At 42.8% G+C, this 24,120-nt stretch overlaps 13 non-coding genes across 13 annotated transcripts; all 13 read right to left on the reverse strand.

The window, feature by feature from the left end:
- Window positions 1-437: 437 nt before the first annotated feature.
- LOC147734296 (signal recognition particle RNA) lies at window positions 438-737 on the reverse strand. The gene has a single exon (XR_015308127.1).
- A 1,598-nt stretch (window positions 738-2,335) lies between these two features.
- On the reverse strand, window positions 2,336-2,635 carry LOC147734297 (signal recognition particle RNA). Its single transcript, XR_015307928.1, has one exon.
- A 1,598-nt stretch (window positions 2,636-4,233) lies between these two features.
- LOC147734298 (signal recognition particle RNA) lies at window positions 4,234-4,533 on the reverse strand. The gene has a single exon (XR_015308170.1).
- A 1,597-nt stretch (window positions 4,534-6,130) lies between these two features.
- LOC147734299 (signal recognition particle RNA) lies at window positions 6,131-6,430 on the reverse strand. The gene has a single exon (XR_015308263.1).
- A 1,598-nt stretch (window positions 6,431-8,028) lies between these two features.
- LOC147734300 (signal recognition particle RNA) lies at window positions 8,029-8,328 on the reverse strand. The gene has a single exon (XR_015307832.1).
- A 1,598-nt stretch (window positions 8,329-9,926) lies between these two features.
- LOC147734301 (signal recognition particle RNA) lies at window positions 9,927-10,226 on the reverse strand. The gene has a single exon (XR_015308151.1).
- Window positions 10,227-11,824: 1,598 nt separating this feature from the next.
- On the reverse strand, window positions 11,825-12,124 carry LOC147734302 (signal recognition particle RNA). The gene has a single exon (XR_015307874.1).
- Window positions 12,125-13,722: 1,598 nt separating this feature from the next.
- LOC147734303 (signal recognition particle RNA) lies at window positions 13,723-14,022 on the reverse strand. The gene has a single exon (XR_015307833.1).
- Window positions 14,023-15,620: 1,598 nt separating this feature from the next.
- Window positions 15,621-15,920, reverse strand: LOC147734304 (signal recognition particle RNA). The gene has a single exon (XR_015307982.1).
- Window positions 15,921-17,518: 1,598 nt separating this feature from the next.
- Window positions 17,519-17,818, reverse strand: LOC147734305 (signal recognition particle RNA). The gene has a single exon (XR_015307834.1).
- Window positions 17,819-19,416: 1,598 nt separating this feature from the next.
- Window positions 19,417-19,716, reverse strand: LOC147734306 (signal recognition particle RNA). Its single transcript, XR_015308247.1, has one exon.
- A 1,597-nt stretch (window positions 19,717-21,313) lies between these two features.
- Window positions 21,314-21,613, reverse strand: LOC147734307 (signal recognition particle RNA). Its single transcript, XR_015308228.1, has one exon.
- A 1,598-nt stretch (window positions 21,614-23,211) lies between these two features.
- On the reverse strand, window positions 23,212-23,511 carry LOC147734308 (signal recognition particle RNA). The gene has a single exon (XR_015307680.1).
- Window positions 23,512-24,120: the final 609 nt, after the last annotated feature.

The following is a 24,120-nucleotide window of genomic DNA, read 5'->3' on the forward strand; positions in this document are numbered from 1 at the left end:
TTCTCCTTCTCATTCATATATGGAATTGAATGAGGGCTAATCAAAAAATGAATTAGAGCTGGACGTAGGAATGCAGCAGAAGACCCAGCAAACACATTTCAAAGTTGCTCTTCTAAGGATACCTTTGTACTTGACAGATCAATTTAATCCTACAGGTGCTCTAAAATGAAGAATGCATTTCAGTCATCCTTGCAGAAAATCACACAGCCATCTATTCTAGGCTGCACAGAGTTTTCAGTTCACTCCACCTGCTAGCTTGTTGTTGCAATATGTCGCAATTCTGGAGAATTGTCTGCTATGCTAGAATGCCCGGCCCAGTTCAAATGTTCATTATACTTCCTGCAAAAATATCAAAAGAAAAACAAAGATTTGGTTTTGGAAAAATAATTCATTACCATCTTGTAAAAATCAAAACGTTCACATTTGAGTCAAAAAAAGAGAGGCTAGGTCTCACTATTTTGCTCAAGCTGTGTTACACCTACTGCTCTCAGGTGCTGTCCTGCTACCAATGGGCATGGACATTTCGGCCTGCTCTGTTTCCAGCCTGGGTCGGTGCACCTCTCATTACACAACCTGAAATTCTAGAGCTCCCTCTAGAACACCATATTGATACCCAACGTAGCATGGACACCTGATCAACACAGCAGAGTGCAGCCCAGAACCCCTGAGCTCAAGCAATCCACAAGCCTCAGCCTCCCAAGTAGCTAGGACAACAGGCACACGCCACCATGCCCGGCAAACACAGCACATGTCCTAATGATGAAATGCATTGCTTAAGTAAGGATAATGATAAAGTACGGTGTAATGAATTGATGGTATGCCAACCGTATTTCAAGAAAATCTATTTCACTATCCTTCAAAGAAAGGAAAATAATGTCTTATCAAGAAGCAGTGTGAATATGGGAAGGGCCTTTAAAAAAGATGTGGAGTTTCCTAAAGGAAAAGAAGAGGGTTGAACTGATTTAAGGGAGAGAGGAAGTAGGGTCAGAAAGTTTGTGAAGGGGTTGTGAATACAATATAGATACTAGTATTTAGAGAGTGAGAGATAGGTAGAGGGAGAGAGGAGAAAGAAAGTGAGAGAGAAGAGCCAACTTAGGGCTGAGTTTCTCATTATCTGCCAGTGACTCCCTGTAGAACCTTACAGGCACAATTCAGGCTCTCCTGTAGCCATCCATCCCTTCTTGTTATGCCGAGCCAGCCAATGTTGAGAAAAGTAGCAAGGGTCACAATGATGGAAGACATCTGCCACATTGGAAGTTATAAAGTGGTATGCAGTGGGAGGGCTAGAAGAGTTATTATAAAGAATGAATATGCTTCATTCTGTTCTCTAGCCTCAACAGCTTCAAGAGAGTAACTCTTGCTGGCCAAGAAGACCAATGTCAGTTCAGCTTGAGCAGGTGAAAGCTTGCCTGATTCTGCAAAAGGATGAGATTACGCTTTTGGGTTAGAAGTGGTTGCGGGCTACTGCATACTAAGAAACCGTTTATTGAGGTCCGGTTGGATTACTCTATCTTCTCCCACCTCAAAATCAGCTGCTAATTCAGTGTTCTATACCAATGAGCTATTTTTGTCCTCCCTGCCCCTTCCAGCGAATGGGTCCCCCTGACTAACAAAAGTGATTCAAACAGATTTGTATACCTTTTCATAGGAGACTTCATGACGTATTTTATACTGTGCCAATGCAAGGTAGATTGAGTAATGATCTGGACAGCCCCATACTGGAGAACTGCAGCGCCTGTCAACCTGATCCCTTCTGCTGGTATTGTTAAACAACATCAAGATTTAAAAGTATTAAACCGCAAGAGTTGGCTGGAGTAAGGCCGAAGGCTCCAATGTTTGGGAGTTGCACAGTTCTCAGTCTTTTCATGTTCCTCTCAAAGAGCGAAGGGCCCTCTTATTTCTCCTTCTCATTCATATATGGAATTGAATGAGGGCTAATCAAAAAATGAATTAGAGCTGGACGTAGGAATGCAGCAGAAGACCCAGCAAACGCATTTCAAAGTTGCTCTTCTAAGGATACTTTTGTACTTGACAGATCAATTTAATCCTACAGGTGCTCTAAAATGAAGAATGCATTTCAGTCATTCTTGCAGAAAATCACACAGCCATCTATTCTAGGCTGCACAGAGTTTTCCGTCCTCTCCACCTGCTAGCTTGTTGTTGCAATATGTTGCAATTCTGGAGAATTGTCTGCTATGCTAGAATGCCCAGCCCTATTCAAATGTTCATTGTACTTCCTGCAAAAATATCAAAAGAAAAACAAAGATTTGGTTTTGGAAAAATAATTCATTACCATCTTGTAAAAATCAAAACGTTCACATTTGAGTCAAAAAAAGAGAGGCTAGGTCTCACTATTTTGCTCAAGCTGTGTTACACCTACTGCTCTCAGGTGCTGTCCTGCTACCGATGGGCATGGAAGCTTTGGCCTGCTCTGTTTCCAGCCTGGGTCGGTGCACCTCTCATTACACAACCTGAAATTCTAGAGCTCCCTCTAGAACACCATATTGATACCCAACGTAGCATGGACACCTGATCAACACAGCTGAGGGCAGCCCAGAACCCCTGAGCTCAAGCAATCCACAAGCCTCAGCCTCCCAAGTAGCTAGGACAACAGGCACACGCCACCATGCCCGGCAAACACAGCACATGTCCTAATGATGAAATGCATTGCTTAAGAAAGGATAATGATAAAGTACGGTGTAATGAATTGATGGTATGCCAACCGTATTTCAAGAAAATCTATTTCACTATCCTTCAAAGAAAGGAAAATAATGTCTTATCAAGAAGCAGTGTGAATATGGGAAGGGCCTTTAAAAAAGATGTGGAGTTTCCTAAAGGAAAAGAAGAGGGTTGAACTGATTTAAGGGAGAGAGGAAATAGGGTCAGAAAGTTTGTGAAGGGGATGTGAATACAATATAGATACTAGTATTTAGAGAGTGAGAGATAGGTAGAGGGAGAGAGGAGAAAGAAAGTGAGAGAGAAGAGCCAACTTAGGGCTGAGTTTCTCATTATCTGCCAGTGACTCCCTGTAGAACCTTACAGGCACAATTCAGGCTCTCCTGTAGCCATCCATCCCTTCTTGTTATGCCGAGCCAGCCAATGTTGAGAAAAGTAGCAAGGGTCACAATGATGGAAGACATCTGCAACATTGGAAGTTATAAAGTGGTATGGAGTGGGAGGGCTAGAAGAGTTATTATAAAGAATGAATACGCGTCATTCTGTTCTCTAGCCTCAACAGCTTCAAGAGAGGAACTCTTGCTGGCCGAGAAGACCAATGTCAGTTCAGCTTGAGCAGGTGAAAGCTTGCCTGATTCTGCAAAAGGATGAGATTACGCTTTTGGGTTAGAAGTGGTTGCGGGCTACTGCATACTAAGAAACCATTTATTGAGGTCCGGTTGGATTACTCGATCTTCTCCCACCTCAAAATCAGCTGCTAATTCAGTGTTCTATACCAATGAGCTATTTTTGTCCTCCCTGCCCCTTCCAGCGAATGGGTCCCCCTGACTAACAAAAGTGATTCAAACAGATTTGTATACCTTTTCATAGGAGACTTCATGACGTATTTTATACTGTGCCAATGCAAGGTAGATTCAGTAATGATCTGGACAGCCCCATACTGGAGAACTGCAGCGCCTGTCAACCTGATCCCTTCTGCTGGTATTGTTAAACAACATCAAGATTTAAAAGTATTAAACCGCAAGAGTTGGCTGGAGTAAGGCCGAAGGCTCCAATGTTTGGGAGTTGCACAGTTCTCAGTCTTTTCATGTTTCTCTCAAAGAGCGAAGGGCCCTCTTATTTCTCCTTCTCATTCATATATGGAATTGAATGAGGGCTAATCAAAAAATGAATTAGAGCTGGACGTAGGAATGCAGCAGAAGACCCAGCAAATGCATTTCAAAGTTGCTCTTCTAAGGATACTTTTGTACTTGACAGGTCAATTTAATCCTACAGGTGCTCTAAAATGAAGAATGCATTTCAGTCATTCTTGCAGAAAATCACACAGCCATCTATTCTAGGCTGCACAGAGTTTTCCGTCCTCTCCACCTGCTAGCTTGTTGTTGCAATATGTGTCAATTCTGGAGAATTGTCTGCTATGCTAGAATGCCCGGCCCTATTCAAATGTTCATTGTACTTCCTGCAAAAATATCAAAAGAAAAACAAAGATTTGGTTTTGGAAAAATAATTCATTACCATCTTGTAAAAATCAAAACGTTCACATTTGATTCAAAAAAAGAGAGGCTAGGTCTCACTATTTTGCTCAAGCTGTGTTACACCTACTGCTCTCAGGTGCTGTCCTGCTACCGATGGGCATGGAAGCTTTGGCCTGCTCTGTTTCCAGCCTGGGTTGGTGCACCTCTCAATACACAACCTGAAATTCTAGAGCTCCCTCTAGAACACCATATTGATACCCAACGTAGCATGGACACCTGATCAACACAGCTGAGTGCAGCCCAGAACCCCTGAGCTCAAGCAATCCACAAGCCTCAGCCTCCCAAGTAGCTAGGACAACAGGCACACGCCACCATGCCCGGCAAACACAGCACATGTCCTAATGATGAAATGCATTGCTTAAGTAAGGATAATGATAAAGTACGGTGTAATGAATTGATGGTATGCCAACCGTATTTCAAGAAAATCTATTTCACTATCCTGCAAAGAAAGGAAAATAATGTCTTATCAAGAAGCAGTGTGAATATGGGAAGGGCCTTTAAAAAGATGTGGAGTTTCCTAAAGGAAAAGTAGAGGGTTGAACTGATTTAAGGGAGAGAGGAAGTAGGGTCAGAAAGTTTGTGAAGGGGATGTGAATACAATATAGATACTAGTATTTAGTGAGTGAGAGATAGGTAGAGGGAGAGAGGAGAAAGAAAGTGAGGGAGAAGAGCCAACTTAGGGCTGAGTTTCTCATTATCTGCCAGTGACTCCCTGTAGAACCTTACAGGCACAATTCAGGCTCTTCTGTAGCCATCCATCCCTTCTTGTTATGCCGAGCCAGCCAATGTTGAGAAAAGCAGCAAGGGTCACAATGATGGAAGACATCTGCCACATTGGAAGTTATAAAGTGGTATGCAGTGGGAGGGCTAGAAGAGTTATTATAAAGAATGAATATGCGTCATTCTGTTCTCTAGCCTCAACAGCTTCAAGAGAGTAACTCTTGCTGGCCAAGAAGACCAATGTCAGTTCAGCTTGAGCAGGTGAAAGCTTGCCTGATTCTGCAAAAGGATGAGATTACGCTTTTGGGTTAGAAGTGGTTGCGGGCTACTGCATACTAAGAAACCGTTTATTGAGGTCCGGTTGGATTACTCGATCTTCTCCCACCTCAAAATCAGCTGCTAATTCAGTGTTCTATACCAATGAGCTATTTTTGTCCTCCCTGCCCCTTCCAGCGAATGGGTCCCCCTGACTAACAAAAGTGATTCAAACAGATTTGTATACCTTTTCATAGGAGACTTCATGACGTATTTTATACTGTGCCAATGCAAGGTAGATTGAGTAATGATCTGGACAGCCCCATACTGGAGAACTGCAGCGCCTGTCAACCTGATCCCTTCTGCTGGTATTGTTAAACAACATCAAGATTTAAAAGTATTAAACCGCAAGAGTTGGCTGGAGTAAGGCCGAAGGCTCCAATGTTTGGGAGTTGCACAGTTCTCAGTCTTTTCATGTTTCTCTCAAAGAGCGAAGGGCCCTCTTATTTCTCCTTCTCATTCATATATGGAATTGAATGAGGGCTAATCAAAAAATGAATTAGAGCTGGACGTAGGAATGCAGCAGAAGACCCAGCAAACGTATTTCAAAGTTGCTCTTCTAAGGATACCTTTGTACTTGACAGATCAATTTAATCCTACAGGTGCTCTAAAATGAAGAATGCATTTCAGTCATCCTTGCAGAAAATCACACAGCCATCTATTCTAGGCTGCACAGAGTTTTCCGTCCTCTCCACCTGCTAGCTTGTTGTTGCAATATGTCGCAATTCTGGAGAATTGTCTGCTATGCTAGAATGCCCGGCCCAGTTCAAATGTTCATTTTACTTCCTGCAAAAATATCAAAAGAAAAACAAAGATTTGGTTTTGGAAAAATAATTCATTACTATCTTGTAAAAATCAAAACGTTCACATTTGAGTCAAAAAAAGAGAGGCTAGGTCTCACTATTTTGCTCAAGCTGTGTTACACCTACTGCTCTCAGGTGCTGTCCTGCTACCGATGGGCATGTAAGCTTTGGCCTGCTGTGTTTCCAGCCTGGGTCGGTGCACCTCTCATTACACAACCTGAAATTCTAGAGCTCCCTCTAGAACACCATATTGATACCCAACGTAGCATGGACACCTGATCAACACAGCTGAGTGCAGCCCAGAACCCCTGAGCTCAAGCAATCCACAAGCCTCAGCCTCCCAAGTAGCTAGGACAACAGGCACACGCCACCATGCCCGGCAAACACAGCACATGTCCTAATGATGAAATGCATTGCTTAAGTAAGGATAATGATAAAGTACGGTGTAATGAATTGATGGTATGCCAACCTTATTTAAAGAAAATCTATTTCACTATCCTGCAAAGAAAGAAAAATAATGTCTTATCAAGAAGCAGTGTGAATATGGGAAGGGCCTTTAAAAAAGATGTGGAGTTTCCTAAAGGAAAAGAAGAGGGTTGAACTGATTTAAGGGAGAGAGGAAGTAGGGTCAGAAAGTTTGTGAAGGGGATGTGAATACAATATAGATACTAGTATTTAGAGAGTGAGAGATAGGTAGAGGGAGAGAGGAGAAAGAAAGTGAGGGAGAAGAGCCAACTTAGGGCTGAGTTTCTCATTATCTGTCAGTGACTCCCTGTAGAACCTTACAGGCACAATTCAGGCTCTCCTGTAGCCATTCATCCCTTCTTGTTATGCCAAGCCAGCCAATGTTGAGAAAAGCAGCAAGGGTCACAATGATGGAAGACATCTGCCACATTGGAAGTTATAAAGTGGTATGGAGTGGGAGGGCTAGAAGAGTTATTATAAAGAATGAATATGCGTCATTCTGTTCTCTAGCCTCAACAGCTTCAAGAGAGTAACTCTTGCTGGCCAAGAAGACCAATGTCAGTTCAGCTTGAGCAGGTGAAAGCTTGCCTGATTCTGCAAAAGGATGAGATTACGCTTTTGGGTTAGAAGTGGTTGCGGGCTACTGCATACTAAGAAACCGTTTATTGAGGTCCGGTTGGTTTATTCGATCTTCTCCCACCTCAAAATCAGCTGCTAATTCAGTGTTCTATACCAATGAGCTATTTTTGTCCTCCCTGCCCCTTCCAGCGAATGGGTCCCCCTGACTAACAAAAGTGATTCAAACAGATTTGTATACCTTTTCATAGGAGACTTCATGACGTATTTTATACTGTGCCAATGCAAGGTAGATTGAGTAATGATCTGGACAGCCCCATACTGGAGAACTGCAGCGCCTGTCAACCTGATCCCTTCTGCTGGTATTGTTAAACAACATCAAGATTTAAAAGTATTAAATCGCAAGAGTTGGCTGGAGTATGGCCGAAGGCTCCAATGTTTGGGAGTTGCACAGTTCTCAGTCTTTTCATGTTTCTCTCAAAGAGCGAAGGGCCCTCTTATTTCTCCTTCTCATTCATATATGGAATTGAATGAGGGCTAATCAAAAAATGAATTAGAGCTGGACGTAGGAATGCAGCAGAAGACCCAGCAAACGCATTTCAAAGTTACTCTTCTAAGGATACCTTTGTACTTGACAGATCAATTTAATCCTACAGGTGCTCTAAAATGAAGAATGCATTTCAGTCATCCTTGCAGAAAATCACACAGCCATCTATTCTAGGCTGCACAGAGTTTTCCGTCCTCTCCACCTGCTAGCTTGTTGTTGCAATATGTCGCAATTCTGGAGAATTGTCTGCTATGCTAGAATGCCCGGCCCAGTTCAAATGTTCATTGTACTTCCTGCAAAAATATCAAAAGAAAAACAAAGATTTGGTTTTGGAAAAATAATTCATTACCATCTTGTAAAAATCAAAACGTTCACATTTGAGTCAAAAAAAGAGAGGCTAGGTCTCACTATTTTGCTCAAGCTGTGTTACACCTACTGCTCTCAGGTGCTGTCCTGCTACCGATGGGCATGGAAGCTTTGGCCTGCTCTGTTTCCAGCCTGGGTCGGTGCACCTCTCATTACACAACCTGAAATTCTAGAGCTCCCTCTAGAACACCATATTGATACCCAACGTAGCATGGACACCTGATCAACACAGCTGAGTGCAGCCCAGAACCCCTGAGCTCAAGCAATCCACAAGCCTCAGCCTCCCAAGTAGCTAGGACAACAGGCACACGCCACCATGCCCGGCAAACACAGCACATGTCCTAATGATGAAATGCATTGCTTAAGTAAGGATAATGATAAAGTACGGTGTAATGAATTGATGGTATGCCAACCGTATTTAAAGAAAATCTATTTCACTATCCTGCAAAGAAAGAAAAATAATGTCTTATCAAGAAGCAGTGTGAATATGGGAAGGGCCTTTAAAAAAGATGTGGAGTTTCCTAAAGGAAAAGAAGAGGGTTGAACTGATTTAAGGGAGAGAGGAAGTAGGGTCAGAAAGTTTGTGAAGGGGATGTGAATACAATATAGATACTAGTATTTAGTGAGTGAGAGATAGGTAGAGGGAGAGAGGAGAAAGAAAGTGAGGGAGAAGAGCCAACTTAGGGCTGAGTTTCTCATTATCTGCCAGTGACTCCCTGTAGAACCTTACAGGCACAATTCAGGCTCTCCTGTAGCCATCCATCCCTTCTTGTTATGCCGAGCCAGCCAATGTCGAGAAAAGCAGCAAGGGTCACAATGATGGAAGACATCTGCCACATTGGAAGTTATAAAGTGGTATGGAGTGGGAGGGCTAGAAGAGTTATTATAAAGAATGAATATGCGTCATTCTGTTCTCTAGCCTCAACAGCTTCAAGAGAGTAACTCTTGCTGGCCAAGAAGACCAATGCCAGTTCAGCTTGAGCAGGTAAAAGCTTGCCTGATTCTGCAAAAGGATGAGATTACGCTTTTGGGTTAGAAGTGGTTGCGGGCTACTGCATACTAAGAAACCGTTTATTGAGGTCCGGTTGGATTACTCGATCTTCTCCCACCTCAAAATCAGCTGTTAATTCAGTGTTCTATACCAATGAGCTATTTTTGTCCTCCCTGCCCCTTCCAGCGAATGGGTCCCCCTGACTAACAAAAGTGATTCAAACAGATTTGTATACCTTTTCATAGGAGACTTCATGACGTATTTTATACTGTGCCAATGCAAGGTAGATTGAGTAATGATCTGGACAGCCCCATACTGGAGAACTGCAGCGCCTGTCAACCTGATCCCTTCTGCTGGTATTGTTAAACAACATCAAGATTTGAAAGTATTAAACCGCAAGAGTTGGCTGGAGTAAGGCCGAAGGCTCCAATGTTTGGGAGTTGCACAGTTCTCAGTCTTTTCATGTTTCTCTCAAAGAGCGAAGGGCCCTCTTATTTCTCCTTCTCATTCATATATGGAATTGAATGAGGGCTAATCAAAAAATGAATTAGAGCTGGACGTAGGAATGCAGCAGAAGACCCAGCAAACACATTTCAAAGTTGCTCTTCTAAGGATACCTTTGTACTTGACAGATCAATTTAATCCTACAGGTGCTCTAAAATGAAGAATGCATTTCAGTCATCCTTGCAGAAAATCACACAGCCATCTATTCTAGGCTGCACAGAGTTTTCAGTTCACTCCACCTGCTAGCTTGTTGTTGCAATATGTCGCAATTCTGGAGAATTGTCTGCTATGCTAGAATGCCCGGCCCAGTTCAAATGTTCATTATACTTCCTGCAAAAATATCAAAAGAAAAACAAAGATTTGGTTTTGGAAAAATAATTCATTACCATCTTGTAAAAATCAAAACGTTCACATTTGAGTCAAAAAAAGAGAGGCTAGGTCTCACTATTTTGCTCAAGCTGTGTTACACCTACTGCTCTCAGGTGCTGTCCTGCTACCGATGGGCATGGACATTTCGGCCTGCTCTGTTTCCAGTCTGGGTCGGTGCACCTCTCATTACACAACCTGAAATTCTAGAGCTCCCTCTAGAACACCATATTGATACCCAACGTAGCATGGACACCTGATCAACACAGCAGAGTGCAGCCCAGAACCCCTGAGCTCAAGCAATCCACAAGCCTCAGCCTCCCAAGTAGCTAGGACAACAGGCACACGCCACCATGCCCGGCAAACACAGCACATGTCCTAATGATGAAATGCATTGCTTAAGTAAGGATAATGATAAAGTACGGTGTAATGAATTGATGGTATGCCAACCGTATTTCAAGAAAATCTATTTCACTATCCTTCAAAGAAAGGAAAATAATGTCTTATCAAGAAGCAGTGTGAATATGGGAAGGGCCTTTAAAAAAGATGTGGAGTTTCCTAAAGGAAAAGAAGAGGGTTGAACTGATTTAAGGGAGAGAGGAAGTAGGGTCAGAAAGTTTGTGAAGGGGTTGTGAATGCAATATAGATACTAGTATTTAGAGAGTGAGAGATAGGTAGAGGGAGAGAGGAGAAAGAAAGTGAGAGAGAAGAGCCAACTTAGGGCTGAGTTTCTCATTATCTGCCAGTGACTCCCTGTAGAACCTTACAGGCACAATTCAGGCTCTCCTGTAGCCATCCATCCCTTCTTGTTATGCCGAGCCAGCCAATGTTGAGAAAAGTAGCAAGGGTCACAATGATGGAAGACATCTGCCACATTGGAAGTTATAAAGTGGTATGCAGTGGGAGGGCTAGAAGAGTTATTATAAAGAATGAATATGCGTCATTCTGTTCTCTAGCCTCAACAGCTTCAAGAGAGTAACTCTTGCTGGCCAAGAAGACCAATGTCAGTTCAGCTTGAGCAGGTGAAAGCTTGCCTGATTCTGCAAAAGGATGAGATTACGCTTTTGGGTTAGAAGTGGTTGCGGGCTACTGCATACTAAGAAACCGTTTATTGAGGTCCGGTTGGATTACTCTATCTTCTCCCACCTAAAAATCAGCTGCTAATTCAGTGTTCTATACCAATGAGCTATTTTTGTCCTCCCTGCCCCTTCCAGCGAATGGGTCCCCCTGACTAACAAAAGTGATTCAAACAGATTTGTATACCTTTTCATAGGAGACTTCATGACGTATTTTATACTGTGCCAATGCAAGGTAGATTGAGTAATGATCTGGACAGCCCCATACTGGAGAACTGCAGCGCCTGTCAACCTGATCCCTTCTGCTGGTATTGTTAAACAACATCAAGATTTAAAAGTATTAAACCGCAAGAGTTGGCTGGAGTAAGGCCGAAGGCTCCAATGTTTGGGAGTTGCACAGTTCTCAGTCTTTTCATGTTCCTCTCAAAGAGCGAAGGGCCCTCTTATTTCTCCTTCTCATTCATATATGGAATTGAATGAGGGCTAATCAAAAAATGAATTAGAGCTGGACGTAGGAATGCAGCAGAAGACCCAGCAAATGCATTTCAAAGTTGCTCTTCTAAGGATACTTTTGTACTTGACAGATCAATTTAATCCTACAGGTGCTCTAAAATGAAGAATGCATTTCAGTCATTCTTGCAGAAAATCACACAGCCATCTATTCTAGGCTGCACAGAGTTTTCCGTCCTCTCCACCTGCTAGCTTGTTGTTGCAATATGTTGCAATTCTGGAGAATTGTCTGCTATGCTAGAATGCCCAGCCCTATTCAAATGTTCATTGTACTTCCTGCAAAAATATCAAAAGAAAAACAAAGATTTGGTTTTGGAAAAATAATTCATTACCATCTTGTAAAAATCAAAACGTTCACATTTGAGTCAAAAAAAGAGAGGCTAGGTCTCACTATTTTGCTCAAGCTGTGTTACACCTACTGCTCTCAGGTGCTGTCCTGCTACCGATGGGCATGGAAGCTTTGGCCTGCTCTGTTTCCAGCCTGGGTCAGTGCACCTCTCATTACACAACCTGAAATTCTAGAGCTCCCTCTAGAACACCATATTGATACCCAACGTAGCATGGACACCTGATCAACACAGCTGAGTGCAGCCCAGAACCCCTGAGCTCAAGCAATCCACAAGCCTCAGCCTCCCAAGTAGCTAGGACAACAGGCACACGCCACCATGCCCAGCAAACACAGCACATGTCCTAATGATGAAATGCATTGCTTAAGAAAGGATAATGATAAAGTACGGTGTAATGAATTGATGGTATGCCAACCGTATTTCAAGAAAATCTATTTCACTATCCTTCAAAGAAAGGAAAATAATGTCTTATCAAGAAGCAGTGTGAATATGGGAAGGGCCTTTAAAAAAGATGTGGAGTTTCCTAAAGGAAAAGAAGAGGGTTGAACTGATTTAAGGGAGAGAGGAAATAGGGTCAGAAAGTTTGTGAAGGGGATGTGAATACAATATAGATACTAGTATTTAGAGAGTGAGAGATAGGTAGAGGGAGAGAGGAGAAAGAAAGTGAGAGAGAAGAGCCAACTTAGGGCTGAGTTTCTCATTATCTGCCAGTGACTCCCTGTAGAACCTTACAGGCACAATTCAGGCTCTCCTGTAGCCATCCATCCCTTCTTGTTATGCCGAGCCAGCCAATGTTGAGAAAAGTAGCAAGGGTCACAATGATGGAAGACATCTGCAACATTGGAAGTTATAAAGTGGTATGGAGTGGGAGGGCTAGAAGAGTTATTATAAAGAATGAATATGCGTCATTCTGTTCTCTAGCCTCAACAGCTTCAAGAGAGTAACTCTTGCTGGCCAAGAAGACCAATGTCAGTTCAGCTTGAGCAGGTGAAAGCTTGCCTGATTCTGCAAAAGGATGAGATTACGCTTTTGGGTTAGAAGTGGTTGCGGGCTACTGCATACTAAGAAACCGTTTATTGAGGTCCGGTTGGTTTATTCGATCTTCTCCCACCTCAAAATCAGCTGCTAATTCAGTGTTCTATACCAATGAGCTATTTTTGTCCTCCCTGCCCCTTCCAGCGAATGGGTCCCCCTGACTAACAAAAGTGATTCAAACAGATTTGTATACCTTTTCATAGGAGACTTCATGACGTATTTTATACTGTGCCAATGCAAGGTAGATTGAGTAATGATCTGGACAGCCCCATACTGGAGAACTGCAGCGCCTGTCAACCTGATCCCTTCTGCTGGTATTGTTAAACAACATCAAGATTTAAAAGTATTAAACCGCAAGAGTTGGCTGGAGTATGGCCGAAGGCTCCAATGTTTGGGAGTTGCACAGTTCTCAGTCTTTTCATGTTTCTCTCAAAGAGCGAAGGGCCCTCTTATTTCTCCTTCTCATTCATATATGGAATTGAATGAGGGCTAATCAAAAAATGAATTAGAGCTGGACGTAGGAATGCAGCAGAAGACCCAGCAAACGCATTTCAAAGTTACTCTTCTAAGGATACCTTTGTACTTGACAGATCAATTTAATCCTACAGGTGCTCTAAAATGAAGAATGCATTTCAGTCATCCTTGCAGAAAATCACACAGCCATCTATTCTAGGCTGCACAGAGTTTTCCGTCCTCTCCACCTGCTAGCTTGTTGTTGCAATATGTCACAATTCTGGAGAATTGTCTGCTATGCTAGAATGCCCGGCCCAGTTCAAATGTTCATTGTACTTCCTGCAAAAATATCAAAAGAAAAACAAAGATTTGGTTTTGGAAAAATAATTCATTACCATCTTGTAAAAATCAAAACGTTCACATTTGAGTCAAAAAAAGAGAGGCTAGGTCTCACTATTTTGCTCAAGCTGTGTTACACCTACTGCTCTCAGGTGCTGTCCTGCTACCGATGGGCATGGAAGCTTTGGCCTGCTCTGTTTCCAGCCTGGGTCGGTGCACCTCTCATTACACAACCTGAAATTCTAGAGCTCCCTCTAGAACACCATATTGATACCCAACGTAGCATGGACACCTGATCAACACAGCTGAGTGCAGCCCAGAACCCCTGAGCTCAAGCAATCCACAAGCCTCAGCCTCCCAAGTAGCTAGGACAACAGGCACACGCCACCATGCCCGGCAAACACAGCACATGTCCTAATGATGAAATGCATTGCTTAAGTAAGGATAATGATAAAGTACGGTGTAATGAATTGATGGTATGCCAACCGTATTTAAAGAAAATCTATTTCACTATCCTGCAAAGAAAGAAAAATAATGTCTTATCAAGAAGCAGTGTGAATATGGGAAGGGCCTTTAAAAAAGATGTGGAGTTTCCTAAAGGAAAAGAAGAGGGTTGAACTGATTTAAGGGAGAGAGGAAGTAGGGTCAGAAAGTTTGTGAAGGGGATGTGAATACAATATAGATACTAGTATTTAGTGAGTGAGAGATAGGTAGAGGGAGAGAGGAGAAAGAAAGTGAGGGAGAAGAGCCAACTTAGGGCTGAGTTTCTCATTATCTGCCAGTGACTCCCTGTAGAACCTTACAGGCACAATTCAGGCTCTCCTGTAGCCATCCATCCCTTCTTGTTATGCCGAGCCAGCCAATGTCGAGAAAAGCAGCAAGGGTCACAATGATGGAAGACATCTGCCACATTGGAAGTTATAAAGTGGTATGGAGTGGGAGGGCTAGAAGAGTTATTATAAAGAATGAATATGCGTCATTCTGTTCTCTAGCCTCAACAGCTTCAAGAGAGTAACTCTTGCTGGCCAAGAAGACCAATGTCAGTTCAGCTTGAGCAGGTAAAAGCTTGCCTGATTCTGCAAAAGGATGAGATTACGCTTTTGGGTTAGAAGTGGTTGCGGGCTACTGCATACTAAGAAACCGTTTATTGAGGTCCGGTTGGATTACTCGATCTTCTCCCACCTCAAAATCAGCTGTTAATTCAGTGTTCTATACCAATGAGCTATTTTTGTCCTCCCTGCCCCTTCCAGCGAATGGGTCCCCCTGACTAACAAAAGTGATTCAAACAGATTTGTATACCTTTTCATAGGAGACTTCATGACGTATTTTATACTGTGCCAATGCAAGGTAGATTGAGTAATGATCTGGACAGCCCCATACTGGAGAACTGCAGCGCCTGTCAACCTGATCCCTTCTGCTGGTATTGTTAAACAACATCAAGATTTGAAAGTATTAAACCGCAAGAGTTGGCTGGAGTAAGGCCGAAGGCTCCAATGTTTGGGAGTTGCACAGTTCTCAGTCTTTTCATGTTTCTCTCAAAGAGCGAAGGGCCCTCTTATTTCTCCTTCTCATTCATATATGGAATTGAATGAGGGCTAATCAAAAAATGAATTAGAGCTGGACGTAGGAATGCAGCAGAAGACCCAGCAAACACATTTCAAAGTTGCTCTTCTAAGGATACCTTTGTACTTGACAGATCAATTTAATCCTACAGGTGCTCTAAAATGAAGAATGCATTTCAGTCATCCTTGCAGAAAATCACACAGCCATCTATTCTAGGCTGCACAGAGTTTTCAGTTCACTCCACCTGCTAGCTTGTTGTTGCAATATGTCGCAATTCTGGAGAATTGTCTGCTATGCTAGAATGCCCGGCCCAGTTCAAATGTTCATTATACTTCCTGCAAAAATATCAAAAGAAAAACAAAGATTTGGTTTTGGAAAAATAATTCATTACCATCTTGTAAAAATCAAAACGTTCACATTTGAGTCAAAAAAAGAGAGGCTAGGTCTCACTATTTTGCTCAAGCTGTGTTACACCTACTGCTCTCAGGTGCTGTCCTGCTACCGATGGGCATGGACATTTCGGCCTGCTCTGTTTCCAGCCTGGGTCGGTGCACCTCTCATTACACAACCTGAAATTCTAGAGCTCCCTCTAGAACACCATATTGATACCCAACGTAGCATGGACACCTGATCAACACAGCAGAGTGCAGCCCAGAACCCCTGAGCTCAAGCAATCCACAAGCCTCAGCCTCCCAAGTAGCTAGGACAACAGGCACACGCCACCATGCCCGGCAAACACAGCACATGTCCTAATGATGAAATGCATTGCTTAAGTAAGGATAATGATAAAGTACGGTGTAATGAATTGATGGTATGCCAACCGTATTTCAAGAAAATCTATTTCACTATCCTTCAAAGAAAGGAAAATAATGTCTTATCAAGAAGCAGTGTGAATATGGGAAGGGCCTTTAAAAAAGATGTGGAGTTTCCTAAAGGAAAAGAAGAGGGTTGAACTGATTTAAGGGAGAGAGGAAGTAGGGTCAGAAAGTTTGTGAAGGGGTTGTGAATGCAATATAGATACTAGTATTTAGAGAGTGAGAGATAGGTAGAGGGAGAGAGGAGAAAGAAAGTGAGAGAGAAGAGCAAACTTAGGGCTGAGTTTCTCATTATCTGCCAGTGACTCCCTGTAGAACCTTACAGGCACAATTCAGGCTCTCCTGTAGCCATCCATCCCTTCTTGTTATGCCGAGCCAGCCAATGTTGAGAAAAGTAGCAAGGGTCACAATGATGGAAGACATCTGCCACATTGGAAGTTATAAAGTGGTATGCAGTGGGAGGGCTAGAAGAGTTATTATAAAGAATGAATATGCGTCATTCTGTTCTCTAGCCTCAACAGCTTCAAGAGAGTAACTCTTGCTGGCCAAGAAGACCAATGTCAGTTCAGCTTGAGCAGGTGAAAGCTTGCCTGATTCTGCAAAAGGATGAGATTACGCTTTTGTGTTAGAAGTGGTTGCGGGCTACTGCATACTAAGAAACCGTTTATTGAGGTCCGGTTGGATTACTCTATCTTCTCCCACCTCAAAATCAGCTGCTAATTCAGTGTTCTATACCAATGAGCTATTTTTGTCCTCCCTGCCCCTTCCAGCGAATGGGTCCCCCTGACTAACAAAAGTGATTCAAACAGATTTGTATACCTTTTCATAGGAGACTTCATGACGTATTTTATACTGTGCCAATGCAAGGTAGATTGAGTAATGATCTGGACAGCCCCATACTGGAGAACTGCAGCGCCTGTCAACCTGATCCCTTCTGCTGGTATTGTTAAACAACATCAAGATTTAAAAGTATTAAACCGCAAGAGTTGGCTGGAGTAAGGCCGAAGGCTCCAATGTTTGGGAGTTGCTCAGTTCTCAGTCTTTTCATGTTCCTCTCAAAGAGCGAAGGGCCCTCTTATTTCTCCTTCTCATTCATATATGGAATTGAATGAGGGCTAATCAAAAAATGAATTAGAGCTGGACGTAGGAATGCAGCAGAAGACCCAGCAAATGCATTTCAAAGTTGCTCTTCTAAGGATACTTTTGTACTTGACAGATCAATTTAATCCTACAGGTGCTCTAAAATGAAGAATGCATTTCAGTCATTCTTGCAGAAAATCACACAGCCATCTATTCTAGGCTGCACAGAGTTTTCCGTCCTCTCCACCTGCTAGCTTGTTGTTGCAATATGTTGCAATTCTGGAGAATTGTCTGCTATGCTAGAATGCCCAGCCCTATTCAAATGTTCATTGTACTTCCTGCAAAAATATCAAAAGAAAAACAAAGATTTGGTTTTGGAAAAATAATTCATTACCATCTTGTAAAAATCAAAACGTTCACATTTGAGTCAAAAAAAGAGAGGCTAGGTCTCACTATTTTGCTCAAGCTGTGTTACACCTACTGCTCTCAGGTGCTGTCCTGCTACCGATGGGCATGGAAGCTTTGGCCTGCTCTGTTTCCAGCCTGGGTCGGTGCACCTCTCATTACACAACCTGAAATTCTAGAGCTCCCTCTAGAACACCATATTGATACCCAACGTAGCATGGACACCTGATCAACACAGCTGAGTGCAGCCCAGAACCCCTGAGCTCAAGCAATCCACAAGCCTCAGCCTCCCAAGTAGCTAGGACAACAGGCACACGCCACCATGCCCGGCAAACACAGCACATGTCCTAATGATGAAATGCATTGCTTAAGAAAGGATAATGATAAAGTACGGTGTAATGAATTGATGGTATGCCAACCGTATTTCAAGAAAATCTATTTCACTATCCTTCAAAGAAAGGAAAATAATGTCTTATCAAGAAGCAGTGTGAATATGGGAAGGGCCTTTAAAAAAGATGTGGAGTTTCCTAAAGGAAAAGAAGAGGGTTGAACTGATTTAAGGGAGAGAGGAAATAGGGTCAGAAAGTTTGTGAAGGGGATGTGAATACAATATAGATACTAGTATTTAGAGAGTGAGAGATAGGTAGAGGGAGAGAGGAGAAAGAAAGTCAGAGAGAAGAGCCAACTTAGGGCTGAGTTTCTCATTATCTGCCAGTGACTCCCTGTAGAACCTTACAGGCACAATTCAGGCTCTCCTGTAGCCATCCATCCCTTCTTGTTATGCCGAGCCAGCCAATGTTGAGAAAAGTAGCAAGGGTCACAATGATGGAAGACATCTGCAACATTGGAAGTTATAAAGTGGTATGGAGTGGGAGGGCTAGAAGAGTTATTATAAAGAATGAATACGCGTCATTCTGTTCTCTAGCCTCAACAGCTTCAAGAGAGGAACTCTTGCTGGCCGAGAAGACCAATGTCAGTTCAGCTTGAGCAGGTGAAAGCTTGCCTGATTCTGCAAAAGGATGAGATTACGCTTTTGGGTTAGAAGTGGTTGCGGGCTACTGCATACTAAGAAACCATTTATTGAGGTCCGGTTGGATTACTCGATCTTCTCCCACCTCAAAATCAGCTGCTAATTCAGTGTTCTATACCAATGAGCTATTTTTGTCCTCCCTGCCCCTTCCAGCGAATGGGTCCCCCTGACTAACAAAAGTGATTCAAACAGATTTGTATACCTTTTCATAGGAGACTTCATGACGTATTTTATACTGTGCCAATGCAAGGTAGATTCAGTAATGATCTGGACAGCCCCATACTGGAGAACTGCAGCGCCTGTCAACCTGATCCCTTCTGCTGGTATTGTTAAACAACATCAAGATTTAAAAGTATTAAACCGCAAGAGTTGGCTGGAGTAAGGCCGAAGGCTCCAATGTTTGGGAGTTGCACAGTTCTCAGTCTTTTCATGTTTCTCTCAAAGAGCGAAGGGCCCTCTTATTTCTCCTTCTCATTCATATATGGAATTGAATGAGGGCTAATCAAAAAATGAATTAGAGCTGGACGTAGGAATGCAGCAGAAGACCCAGCAAATGCATTTCAAAGTTGCTCTTCTAAGGATACTTTTGTACTTGACAGATCAATTTAATCCTACAGGTGCTCTAAAATGAAGAATGCATTTCAGTCATTCTTGCAGAAAATCACACAGCCATCTATTCTAGGCTGCACAGAGTTTTCCGTCCTCTCCACCTGCTAGCTTGTTGTTGCAATATGTGTCAATTCTGGAGAATTGTCTGCTATGCTAGAATGCCCGGCCCTATTCAAATGTTTATTGTACTTCCTGCAAAAATATCAAAAGAAAAACAAAGATTTGGTTTTGGAAAAATAATTCATTACCATCTTGTAAAAATCAAAACGTTCACATTTGATTCAAAAAAAGAGAGGCTAGGTCTCACTATTTTGCTCAAGCTGTGTTACACCTACTGCTCTCAGGTGCTGTCCTGCTACCGATGGGCATGGAAGCTTTGGCCTGCTCTGTTTCCAGCCTGGGTTGGTGCACCTCTCAATACACAACCTGAAATTCTAGAGCTCCCTCTAGAACACCATATTGATACCCAACGTAGCATGGACACCTGATCAACACAGCTGAGTGCAGCCCAGAACCCCTGAGCTCAAGCAATCCACAAGCCTCAGCCTCCCAAGTAGCTAGGACAACAGGCACACTCCACCATGCCCGGCAAACACAGCACATGTCCTAATGATGAAATGCATTGCTTAAGTAAGGATAATGATAAAGTACGGTGTAATGAATTGATGGTATGCCAACCGTATTTCAAGAAAATCTATTTCACTATCCTGCAAAGAAAGGAAAATAATGTCTTATCAAGAAGCAGTGTGAATATGGGAAGGGCCTTTAAAAAGATGTGGAGTTTCCTAAAGGAAAAGAAGAGGGTTGAACTGATTTAAGGGAGAGAGGAAGTAGGGTCAGAAAGTTTGTGAAGGGGATGTGAATACAATATAGATACTAGTATTTAGTGAGTGAGAGATAGGTAGAGGGAGAGAGGAGAAAGAAAGTGAGGGAGAAGAGCCAACTTAGGGCTGAGTTTCTCATTATCTGCCAGTGACTCCCTGTAGAACCTTACAGGCACAATTCAGGCTCTTCTGTAGCCATCCATCCCTTCTTGTTATGCCGAGCCAGCCAATGTTGAGAAAAGCAGCAAGGGTCACAATGATGGAAGACATCTGCCACATTGGAAGTTATAAAGTGGTATGCAGTGGGAGGGCTAGAAGAGTTATTATAAAGAATGAATATGCGTCATTCTGTTCTCTAGCCTCAACAGCTTCAAGAGAGTAACTCTTGCTGGCCAAGAAGACCAATGTCAGTTCAGCTTGAGCAGGTGAAAGCTTGCCTGATTCTGCAAAAGGATGAGATTACGCTTTTGGGTTAGAAGTGGTTGCGGGCTACTGCATACTAAGAAACCGTTTATTGAGGTCCGGTTGGATTACTCGATCTTCTCCCACCTCAAAATCAGCTGCTAATTCAGTGTTCTATACCAATGAGCTATTTTTGTCCTCCCTGCCCCTTCCAGCGAATGGGTCCCCCTGACTAACAAAAGTGATTCAAACAGATTTGTATACCTTTTCATAGGAGACTTCGTGACGTATTTTATACTGTGCCAATGCAAGGTAGATTGAGTAATGATCTGGACAGCCCCATACTGGAGAACTGCAGCGCCTGTCAACCTGATCCCTTCTGCTGGTATTGTTAAACAACATCAAGATTTAAAAGTATTAAACCGCAAGAGTTGGCTGGAGTAAGGCCGAAGGCTCCAATGTTTGGGAGTTGCACAGTTCTCAGTCTTTTCATGTTTCTCTCAAAGAGCGAAGGGCCCTCTTATTTCTCCTTCTCATTCATATATGGAATTGAATGAGGGCTAATCAAAAAATGAATTAGAGCTGGACGTAGGAATGCAGCAGAAGACCCAGCAAATGCATTTCAAAGTTGCTCTTCTAAGGATACCTTTGTACTTGACAGATCAATTTAATCCTACAGGTGCTCTAAAATGAAGAATGCATTTCAGTCATCCTTGCAGAAAATCACACAGCCATCTATTCTAGGCTGCACAGAGTTTTCCGTCCTCTCCACCTGCTAGCTTGTTGTTGCAATATGTCGCAATTCTGGAGAATTGTCTGCTATGCTAGAATGCCCGGCCCATTTCAAATGTTCATTGTACTTCCTGCAAAAATATCAAAAGAAAAACAAAGATTTGGTTTTGGAAAAATAATTCATTACCATCTTGTAAAAATCAAAACGTTCACATTTGAGTCAAAAAAAGAGAGGCTAGGTCTCACTATTTTGCTCAAGCTGTGTTACACCTACTGCTCTCAGGTGCTGTCCTGCTACCGATGGGCATGGAAGCTTTGGCCTGCTCTGTTTCCAGCCTGGGTCGGTGCACCTCTCATTACACAACCTGAAATTCTAGAGCTCCCTCTAGAACACCATATTGATACCCAACGTAGCATGGACACCTGATCAACACAGCTGAGTGCAGCCCAGAACCCCTGAGCTCAAGCAATCCACAAGCCTCAGCCTCCCAAGTAGCTAGGACAACAGGCACACGCCACCATGCCATGCAAACACAGCACATGTCCTAATGATGAAATGCATTGCTTAAGTAAGGATAATGATAAAGTACGGTGTAATGAATTGATGGTATGCCAACCGTATTTCAAGAAAATCTATTTCACTATCCTGCAAAGAAAGGAAAATAATGTCTTATCAAGAAGCAGTGTGAATATGGGAAGGGCCTTTAAAAAAGATGTGGAGTTTCCTAAAGGAAAAGAAGAGGGTTGAACTGATTTAAGGGAGAGAGGAAGTAGGGTCAGAAAGTTTGTGAAGGGGATGTGAATACAATATAGATACTAGTATTTAGTGAGTGAGTGATAGGTAGAGGGAGAGAGGAGAAAGAAAGTGAGGGAGAAGAGCCAACTTAGGGCTGAGTTTCTCATTATCTGCCAGTGACTCCCTGTAGAACCTTACAGGCACAATTCAGGCTCTCCTGTAGCCAACCATCCCTTCTTGTTATGCCGAGCCAGCCAATGTTGAGAAAAGCAGCAAGGGTCACAATGATGGAAGACATCTGCCACATTGGAAGTTATAAAGTGGTATGGAGTGGGAGGGCTAGAAGAGTTATTATAAAGAATGAATATGCGTCATTCTGTTCTCTAGCCTCAACAGCTTCAAGAGAGTAACACTTGCTGGCCAAGAAGACCAATGTCAGTTCAGCTTGAGCAGGTGAAAGCTTGCCTGATTCTGCAAAAGGATGAGATTACGCTTTTGGGTTAGAAGTGGTTGCGGGCTACTGCATACTAAGAAACCGTTTATTGAGGTCCGGTTGGATTACTCGATCTTCTCCCACCTCAAAATCAGCTGTTAATTCAGTGTTCTATACCAATGAGCTATTTTTGTCCTCCCCGCCCCTTCCAGCGAATGGGTCCCCCTGACTAACAAAAGTGATTCAAACAGATTTGTATACCTTTTCATAGGAGACTTCATGAGGTATTTTATACTGTGCCAATGCAAGGTAGATTGAGTAATGATCTGGACAGCCCCATACTGGAGAACTGCAGCGCCTGTCAACCTGATCCCTTCTGCTGGTATTGTTAAACAACATCAAGATTTAAAAGTATTAAACCGCAAGAGTTGGCTGGAGTAAGGCCGAAGGCTCCAATGTTTGGGAGTTGCACAGTTCTCAGTCTTTTCATGTTTCTCTCAAAGAGCGAAGGGCCCTCTTATTTCTCCTTCTCATTCATATATGGAATTGAATGAGGGCTAATCAAAAAATGAATTAGAGCTGGACGTAGGAATGCAGCAGAAGACCCAGCAAATGCATTTCAAAGTTGCTCTTCTAAGGATACTTTTGTACTTGACAGATCAATTTAATCCTACAGGTGCTCTAAAATGAAGAATGCATTTCAGTCATTCTTGCAGAAAATCACACAGCCATCTATTCTAGGCTGCACAGAGTTTTCCGTCCTCTCCACCTGCTAGCTTGTTGTTGCAATATGTTGCAATTCTGGAGAATTGTCTGCTATGCTAGAATGCCAAGCCCTATTCAAATGTTCATTGTACTTCCTGCAAAAATATCAAAAGAAAAACAAAGATTTGGTTTTGGAAAAATAATTCATTACCATCTTGTAAAAATCAAAACGTTCACATTTGAGTCAAAAAAAGAGAGGCTAGGTCTCACTATTTTGCTCAAGCTGTGTTACACCTACTGCTCTCAGGTGCTGTCCTGCTACCGATGGGCATGGAAGCTTTGGCCTGCTCTGTTTCCAGCCTGGGTCGGTGCACCTCTCATTACACAACCTGAAATTCTAGAGCTCCCTCTAGAACACCATATTGATACCGAACGTAGCATGGACACCTGATCAACACAGCTGAGTGCAGCCCAGAACCCCTGAGCTCAAGCAATCCACAAGCCTCAGCCTCCCAAGTAGCTAGGACAACAGGCACACGCCACCATGCCATGCAAACACAGCACATGTCCTAATGATGAAATGCATTGCTTAAGTAAGGATAATGATAAAGTACGGTGTAATGAATTGATGGTATGCCAACCGTATTTCAAGAAAATCTATTTCACTACCCTGCAAAGATAGGAAAATAATGTCTTATCAAGAAGCAGTGTGAATATGGGAAGGGCCTTTAAAAAAGATGTGGAGTTTCCTAAAGGAAAAGAAGAGGGTTGAACTGATTTAAGGGAGAGAGGAAGTAGGGTCAGAAAGTTTGTGAAGGGGATGTGAATACAATATAGATACTAGTATTTAGTGAGTGAGAGATAGGTAGAGGGAGAGAGGAGAAAGAAAGTGAGGGAGAAGAGCCAACTTAGGGCTGAGTTTCTCATTATCTGCCAGTGACTCCCTGTAGAACCTTACAGGCACAATTCAGGCTCTCCTGTAGCCAACCATCCCTTCTTGTTATGCCGAGCCAGCCAATGTTGAGAAAAGCAGCAAGGGTCACAATGATGGAAGACATCTGCCACATTGGAAGTTATAAAGTGGTATGCAGTGGGAGGGCTAGAAGAGTTATTATAAAGAATGAATATGCGTCATTCTGTTCTCTAGCCTCAACAGCTTCAA

Source organism: Lissotriton vulgaris, chromosome 1_2 (assembly GCF_964263255.1).
Source record: "Lissotriton vulgaris chromosome 1_2, aLisVul1.2, whole genome shotgun sequence".
Classification (NCBI taxonomy): domain Eukaryota; kingdom Metazoa; phylum Chordata; class Amphibia; order Caudata; family Salamandridae; genus Lissotriton; species Lissotriton vulgaris.